Source organism: Acomys russatus, chromosome 9 (genome assembly GCF_903995435.1).
Source record: "Acomys russatus chromosome 9, mAcoRus1.1, whole genome shotgun sequence".
NCBI classification, from domain to species: domain Eukaryota; kingdom Metazoa; phylum Chordata; class Mammalia; order Rodentia; family Muridae; genus Acomys; species Acomys russatus.
In genome coordinates, this window is record NC_067145.1 from 30,363,794 (window position 1) to 30,372,522 (window position 8,729).

Here is an 8,729-nt window from a genome sequence, read left to right on the forward strand (position 1 = left end):
GGGACCAATGCTGCTGCCTCTGGCCTCTGCTCACACCGGGCACAAAGGTGGTGCACAGACCTATATTCAGGCAAAGAGCCATGTGCATAAATTAATAAAATCATTTAAAAGTTTCTTTTTATTATACTTCTGCCTTCTAAAACCTCTCTCATTAGAAAATTTGCTTCTTTCTATAAATGTTTGGAAATTTCCTCAGACTTAGGAAGTTAAAAAGTTTATACCAAGTCCACAGACATGGCTAATTTATTGTGTAGAAACCTCTGAGCCCTCATATCTCCTGCTGGGCACCAGGCTATGTCCTGCACTGCTCACTGCCTCACTTTTGGGTCTCAGTTTTCATGATGACTTCCCTAGAGCCATTGCTATCTTCAAGTCTGTAAAGGAAATCCCTTGGAGAACAGAATGTTCTTGGTGACCACAGAGTCCCTAGTGTCCCTCTGCCCACTCCATGCCGTGATGGCCCAGCAGCAAGGAACACATTGCATCGACCTTTTATTCAGCATTTCCAGCAACAGTTTCCTCAGGCCACAGAGCATGTACTCCAACAGTATACGCTAGTCTGAAGTCTCTCTCATGGTTCACCCCCTTGTTATGTATGGTTGCACACACCAGGTGCTTGACAAACATGAGTCACATACAAAAGCAAGGATGAGCTGGTTGTCAGTGTGTATGCCTGTGACCCCAGAACTTGAAGATGAAGAACTGGGGGCCAGGCTGGGCTACAAAATAAGACACCCTGAGTAAAAAAAAAAAAAAAAAAAAAAAAAAAAAAAAAAAAAAAAAAGGAACAATAACATAAAAACAAAGATTAAATTAATTTCTATGAGGACAAAATAAATTTATTTTCTCTCCTCATTCCATTAATAGTGTGAAGAGCTCTGGGTATTATATTAAAAGTAATACTTCGATAAGACTCTGAATGGTTGTCAGTGATTGGCAGAAGAAAATATCCAAGCATGCAATAGACACAGGAAAAAAGTGTTCAACCTCACTATTAACGCCCACTGTTGTCACTACTCACCCACTGGAATCAATAGGCTGAGCATAAACGCTGTAACACCTCAATGTGTCTTTATGTCTTCAGAGAGAACAGAACACTCACATGATGATAGTGGGAATTCAAATGAGCAGCCCCTGGGGAAAAGGCCAGCAAAGTTCTAACCCCAGCAGTGGGTGATTGTTGGAGCTCCCTGAGTGGCTCAGTCAGAGAGATTCTGTCTCAAAACCAAAGCAGACAGTACCTGAGGAACAATAAACAGGTTGTTCTTTGACCTCCAAAATCAATCACAGACAGACAGACAGACACACACACACACACACACACACAGAGAGAGAGAGAGAGAGAGAGAGAGAGAGAGAGAGAGAGAGAGAGAGAGACAGACAGACAGAGAGAGACAGAGAAAGAGAGAGAGAGAGCTGAAGTCATAACATGACTTGATAATCTAACCAGAATCACATGCATTTATTTCATAATAAGAAAGGGGAAAATGCAAATCATGAAGTGCTGTCACTCAACATCTGCGCACTACTGTCTCTAACAATTTCACATTGAAGCACTCTGAGGTTCCTAAGCAGCTGAGTGAAGAGACTTGTGGTGAGTCTGCATGCCAGGGACCATGACAGAAAGGAAGCCTCCCCATCAGTACGGAGGCATCCCCTGCTCTTCAGTGAAATAAGACAGTAAATAAAGCCCAATCTGAAGGTGACACCAAGAGAGACCACTGCAGTGATAGAAACATTCTCCATTTTGCCTGAGCCCCAACATGACTTGCATGCTACGTGGGGCAACATGGGCACAGTAGCGGGTAATCTCTCTTTATTATTTATAACTGTTCCCCATATAGCTATTTCACCTCAGGTTCAGAAAGTATGACTGAAAAACCTCAAGGGATGGCGAAGTGACTCTGTGGAGGTCGGCAGTTAACGCACCCTGACCGTTAATACCGGGTTGCATTCCATAATCAAGGAATATTTTTAAGTTCCATTTAACGCTGACATTTTATGAGCCTCCTGATTAGGAAGTGTGCTTTTGGCAAAATTAAGTTCATAAAATTGCTCAAATGTGTCCAGATCAGGTAATTTCCCCTTGCTTATTACCAAGCGCTGGAATACAGCAGGCAATTACTCAGGATGAGCAGTGAATAATTATGTGTTTTGGGATCATTTGTAATTATACACAGCTATGGGTGGCTTTAATTAATGGGTATTTAGTGTTCCTGTTTAAGGAACCCATCTGACCCGCAGCATGCACTAGGACTGCCTCTGTCAGTGAGGGTCTACTTCAATTGGTCAAAGGCTCCTGTGCCCTGCTAGGAAGTTGAGTCTGTCTCCCTCACTTGAACTATCAGCGAATTGGGGGTCTCCCAGTGGGGGGTTGCAAAGCCATCTTGTGGATACACCACTCTAGCAGAGCTTTGCTCATCCTGACACTTCCTGGACCCATCAGTGCAGCCTCATGCTATGGTGCTGTGCACAGGAGCATCTCTGGACTGACTCTCTACTTGCTCAGCCTCACCTCCATGGGCCATCTCAGCCCTGTGGTCCTGTGGACACCCTGGCTACTGACTTTCTGTCTCTAAAAAACACACATACTTGAGTGATGTCAGCTCACCCTTCCTACTTGGTCTACCACACAGTTTTCTGGTTCCTTTCCTCCATTTGTTTATTCCAGCGCAAGTGTTCTGAATTTGTCCTGACTGCTTGAAGAAGAATGTTGGTACATAATGGTGGACTGGATTGTTAGTGTAGACCTCTCCACCCCATCTCTCTGCTAGGCCTTGATTGGGAGGTACCTCCAGGAACAAGCACATTGAAATTTTAGAATAGGACAGTGCCCAGAAATGGACATTGAAGAACTTTAACAAAATTAATTTTGCCAAGCACATACTGTTAATGTGGGGCTCAGAAAACCTGCAGCAGATAAACTGAACACAACAGTTCCCTGGATTCAAATGAACTTCTTACATGACTAAAGAGCTCAGGGTCATAGCAACGAGAAGCACTGCTACTCAGGGCAGACTGGACAATGACCAGTTACTAATATTTGTTGTGACAAGCAACAGACCACACAATACACAGCTTTCTAGCCAGAGATAATTAAAAAAAAAAAAAAAAAAAAAAAAAAAGCTACTAAAAATTCTTAGAAATTGACCAAAATGAACTCTGCCAGTTAAGACCCATGTATTCAAGAGAACCTAGAAACGTCCGGTACGACAACGCGGCCACAGCCACACATCCCACAAGAGGGTCATGCGCGCATGTGCACTAGGATACCACAAGCTTCTCCGGAGCTGGAGAAAAAGCGCTGGATTACGTGGCAGTCTTATCATCTTTCTTAAATTTGTAACATGATTCAGAATCCAGGTGGCACGTGAACCCTCATTATCAAAGGTGCAGGCTCTCCAAGCACATCTAAAGCATTTCATGCTTTTAGGATCCCCTAAAGCACAGGGAAGTAGAAATGCTTTGTGAGGAATGGGGCCGAAATACAGTGCAGCAACACTTACGACATAGCTAACGCGGTGTTCAAGGGACACTCATCGTCTTCCATGCCTACGACTGAGACACAAAAGGAGGCAGAACAAATACACAGGCTAAGTTCCTGCCGTACAGAAGCAAAGACGAGCCGACTACACCCAAACAAGTAGAAGTATGGCCTAATGAGGACGGAAGCGGAAGCAGAAGTGGACGGAAGTGGGTGGGGTGGGGAGTAACAGGCCGGCTCAATGACTCCAAGGATCAACAACATGGAGAAAGCTGGAGGCAGGTAGTGGGAAATGTGAGCAAAGACTGTTGAGCGACTGTGAGTGAGCGAGTTGGGAGCTCTGACGCTATGTTTAGGGAGGAGAGTTTCAGCCTAGGGCATGGGTACTTGGAAGGAGTGGGTCCTGAGTGTCCATGCGGGATGGATATCTGCAGAATGCTGTCCTGCTGGGAGCAGAATCTGGAGTGGACACTGGATCTCATCTTAGCAGAGTCTGAGGACGATGTTAGTGGACTGCCATCAGCTCTGTACTAATTCATTACCACTTGCCCTAATGTGGTTAATATGGCAGCTCCTTATAAACTGACAGACCCCCCACCAAAGCCCTATGAACACTGAGGAGCCACCACTGTGATTCTGAGCAGTTTTGCTTTCAATCTTTGTTTTTTTTTCTTCTTTTTATCCAAAATGCAGTCAGACTCTGAGGACTGGATTAATCCTGCACACACTCCACGTTATATTACGAAGAGATAATTACAAATACCCGACCAGGGCAGCATGTGATGGTGCTTACATATAATCCAAATACTAAGGAGACAGAAGGAAGAAAACAAAGAAAAACATAAATTCAGGGCCAGTATGGTCCTCATAGTGAGACTCTGTCTCAAAACAAACACATTTCTATCATATATGTGTGTGTATATATATATATATATATATTAACCAAGTGTGAGGACAGAACTGAGGTCCACATGATCACTGAGTCCCTGGCCTGTTTGTGTTCACACCTATCAGATTGTATCAGTTTTTCCTTAAACCATTAAAGGATTTTCCTAATACTAAGAATGCAAATCCTGGGAAAACTGATTTTACAGGTGAAAACACTTAAGGAGAAGTTTGAAGCCCCTACGCCTGGGGCTCGTTATCTACAGCCCCGGTCCATAACATGTGACTGCATGAGGTGGTTGCCTAGTCTAGAAGCTTCTCTGAGAAACTTTCCAAGTTCAAACACCCAAAAGTCACATGGTCTTTTCAGTGTCACAGCCTTGACTAGCTGGACTTTCTCATCCACATTTAGAAATTAGAATGTCTTGGGTGTGAACCACAAGTCTAGACCAGTGTTCTTCTCAACCCTCATCCAATAAGCTTCTCTTTGCAGCCTGCTGTGGATAACAGAGATCCACACGTGGTCAGAGTGCAGAGAGTAAGTGCTTACAGAAAGCCGAGCTCTAAATGGGGACTTCTACGTCCCACCTCTCCCTTCAAGGCTCGGGGACTTATGTGGAAGAAGGGCAGGAGGACGGTAAAAGCCAGAGGCCATGGAGGACCTCAAGGAAAGAGTGTTTTCTAGACACAGCAGGGCAGACAATACATACAAGCTCACAGAGGCTGTGACTGTGGTCGCATCGCACAAGAGCTGTGCAAGCTTAAATGAGACAAAAATCCCAACACAGAGCAGGGGAGGAGGGCACAAAGCCCACCTGTAGCTGAGGAGTTGCTGGCATTTGAAGCTGCTGGAAGATGAAGGGCATTTTTATTTTAATGGCCTGGCGCTTGGTGTATTGAGCACACCTGATGGTAAGTAAGCCCTATGCTGAACGGTAGGAGGCAACCCCAAGCTGAACTTGGTAGGAAAGAGGGACATGGAGAAGGGAGAGAAAGATAACAAGAATGGAACGTGAAGTTCAGTGATAGGGAGAGGTGGTGAGGGACCTAGGAGGAGTTCAGAAGCGGATGAATATGATCAAAATACACAGTGCGGGATTCTCGAAGGTTTACTAAAGATATTGTTTTTAAAAAGAAGTGAACATTTAAATTTTTTTTTTTTGACTTTTTAGTTTTCGAGACAGGGTTTCTCTGTGTAGCTTCAGTTATCCTGGACTGACTTTGTAGATCAGGCTGGCCTCAAACTCACAGAGATCTGCCTATCTCTGCCTTCCGGAGTGCTGTGATTAGAGGTGTGCGCCACCACACCCAGCTAATTTAATGTCATAAAAGAGGAATGCTTTCTGGGTTCTAGTAAATGTATAAGCAAGCTACAGGTAAAAAAAAAAATACATATATATATACACACACACACACACACACTTCTAACTAAGAAATATGCAAGAGGCAATATACTTAAAATACAGGCAGCACTCCATAGTCACTTAAAATAGAGGGCAGACATAAGTGTTTACCCCTCTCCGCCTTTTACTTATAAACAGTATATTATTTATGGGTTAAATTTTAATTTTACATTAAAAGTAAAAGGTATATATTTTAAGGCATTGACTTGTTCTGTGTAGTCTGGAGACTAATATACAATAGCTGGACTGTCTGTTTTCAATGACTAAGTTTCTTCGGTATATAGCAAACCAAGGTAAATGAATAAAAGGGAAGAGAGAAGAAAACAGTTGACCATGCAGCTATAACCAAGGGCATAATGGCTTTACTCTTAGACTCTCTTGCTGTTCTCCTCCATCCCTGTCACAGACTTGAGGAACATGACTTGGGGAGCACAGCAAACATGTTTAGGTCTGGAATACAGGAGGGCAATGACACTGGGGGAGGCCATCAGTGAGCTCAAACAGCACAGGGCAACTTACCACTATAATATATATTGGCATCATGGGTTTAATAAGATTTCAGTCTCAATGGCATGTGTTTAAAGAACCTACTTTAGCATTCTGGACCTGGCCAAACAGGAGGCGCCATCATGGGTGTTGAAATCATCACAACAAGGACTGAAAGGTTTGGTGCAAGGAGCCTAAGAGCCAGGACATCTCCTTGCGGCTGCTAGTCAAGCTGGACAGGTTTCTGGCTAGAGGAACCAACTTGACCTTCAATCAGCTTGTGCTGAAGAGGTTATTCATGAGTTGCACCAACCGGCCACCTCTGTCCCTGTCATGCATGATCCATAAGATGAAGCTTCTTGGCTAAGAAAGCAAAACCGCTGTGGTTGTGAGGACAGTCACTGATGGTGTGAGAATCCTGGAAGTGTCCAAGCTGAAGGAGTGTGCACTGTGGGTGAGCCGCTGGGCCCAATGTTGCATCCTCAAGCCTGGGGGTAAGATCCTCACTTCAACCAGCTGGCCCTGAAGTCTCCCAAAGGCCAAGGCACCATGCTCCTGTTTGGTCCTCAGAAGGGCTGAGAAGTGTACTGACATTTTTGCAAGGCCCCAAGGAGCCCACACAGCCACACCAAACCCTATGACCATTCCAAGGGCAGGAAGTTCTAGCATGCCAGTGGCCAAAGGGCCAGCAGAGGCAACAAAAGCTAACCTTGGATCTTATTGTTATTTTAAAAAAAAGCTTTGGATGTTGAAAAATTACTAAAGAGTCTACACTAATAAACCTTTGTAATGATCTTTCCTGGGTTTCTTATGTTTGCGATGCTTTCATAAAGGACGTTGGCACTTGCAGTTTGGAAGATGTGGGTTTGGATTTGTGTTCAATCACTTAACTGATTATATGAGGCCAGTCACTCCCCTGACTCACAGCACTTAGCGTACCATGCACAGACAACTGGCAATTTGCACCCGATTTGGCAGTAAAGCAGACTGATGTTGGAAAAATTACAGGCTTAGGTAGATAAATATACACTAAGCCAGAGCTTCTAACAGGTAGCTATTATCACACCTGGAGAAGAGGCATGCCACCAGCCTCATTAGAAGTCTGAGCTGGACAAGCCTTCCCGTGGTACAGTGCAGGGAGCCTCTGAGCTGAGGCTAGGGCTCCAGCAACTGTGGTGTTAACTCAAGAACACAGAACTGTCATCTCATATCCACTCTAGAGGCATAATTCCCTGGCCTCTGACTAGAGCTATTAGTAAACTTTGAGGGGAAATAGTAACCAAGCTCAGCTGTGAAGCATCTCTCCATTTCAACATCCAAGGACAAGCTTTGCATGACCTGTCTGTGATGGTGAACTGGGATGCTCACAAACATAGGAACAACCACTTAAGATCTAGTCTGCAAAACAGATGATGTCATCCTGAGGACACAGAGTCCCTCTGAAAGGGAAGGTGTATACTACTGGGGTATAGTACCGGGGTATGACTTGGGGTAGTGATTAGCTTAGCAAGTGCACTCTGCCATGAGGAAGTGATTGCGTATAACACATGGCATCGTGCCATTCAGACTGGAGCTTGCGTCCACTTCCGAATCTCCTATGTCCTTGATGAAATGAGTAAATCGTTACGGGTGCAGATGGAGTGCCATCAAGACGGTGCGGTCCCTCAGAGGTGGCCATATGGCTCTCTCTTCACCTCTTAATATTTAATGATGGTCCTTGGGCATGCTCCAACTATTTAAAGAGATTAAGTTTCAAGGAAAATTATTTTTACATCAGTTAAGAAAGAGCACGCTCATTAAAATGCATTCTACCATAACAATAGTTTGACTTCTTTTAAATGAGATGATTTGTTTCAACTTAAATTATTTACTAAATATTTTGGTCAAAGACCAATTATCCTTGGTGTGTGTTTTCTCTGCCAGGAAGAGATCATCCGTCTCCAAGACACTTCCAGGTCTTAATTACACGAGTCAATGACAGGCTGCTAACAGCAAGTCATAGGCAATGGGCACATGGGGAAAGTCTGTGGAAACCAGGACCTTCCAGACAAGTGGCTCCAATGAAATAGAAACAACAACGTCTGGGTGCTCATCAGTGTTGCCCCATCACATGCCCTAAGCTGTAAGAGTGCTCCAAATAGAACTTCCCCAGGGGCTGCACCTGTCCCTGTTTCTTCAAATAGCAGCCTTTTAAGTTCCAGAAAGTTCTTGAGCATTGGAGGAGTTGTGAAAAGCTCCCCCAGGCTCTGGAGGAAGACTTTATTTGCTTTTACAAAATAGACAAATCCATCCTGGAAGTCTAAGTGGCAAAATGTCCCATGGAGGCACACGGCTTATCTTTGAAAATATGACTCCTTTCAGAGTGGTTAGCATTTCACGGCCATTTAGTGAATCAGTTGTGCCAGTAGGTAACTCTCTTAAAGTCCTATCCTGGCCTCCCATCAAATCATCTGTGCTTTCAAGGGTCAGCT

At 44.2% G+C, this 8,729-nt stretch overlaps 1 pseudogene; it reads left to right on the forward strand.

The window, feature by feature from the left end:
• Positions 1–3,904: 3,904 nt before the first annotated feature.
• Positions 3,905–6,966, forward strand: LOC127193606 (60S ribosomal protein L18-like; annotated as a pseudogene).
• Positions 6,967–8,729: the final 1,763 nt, after the last annotated feature.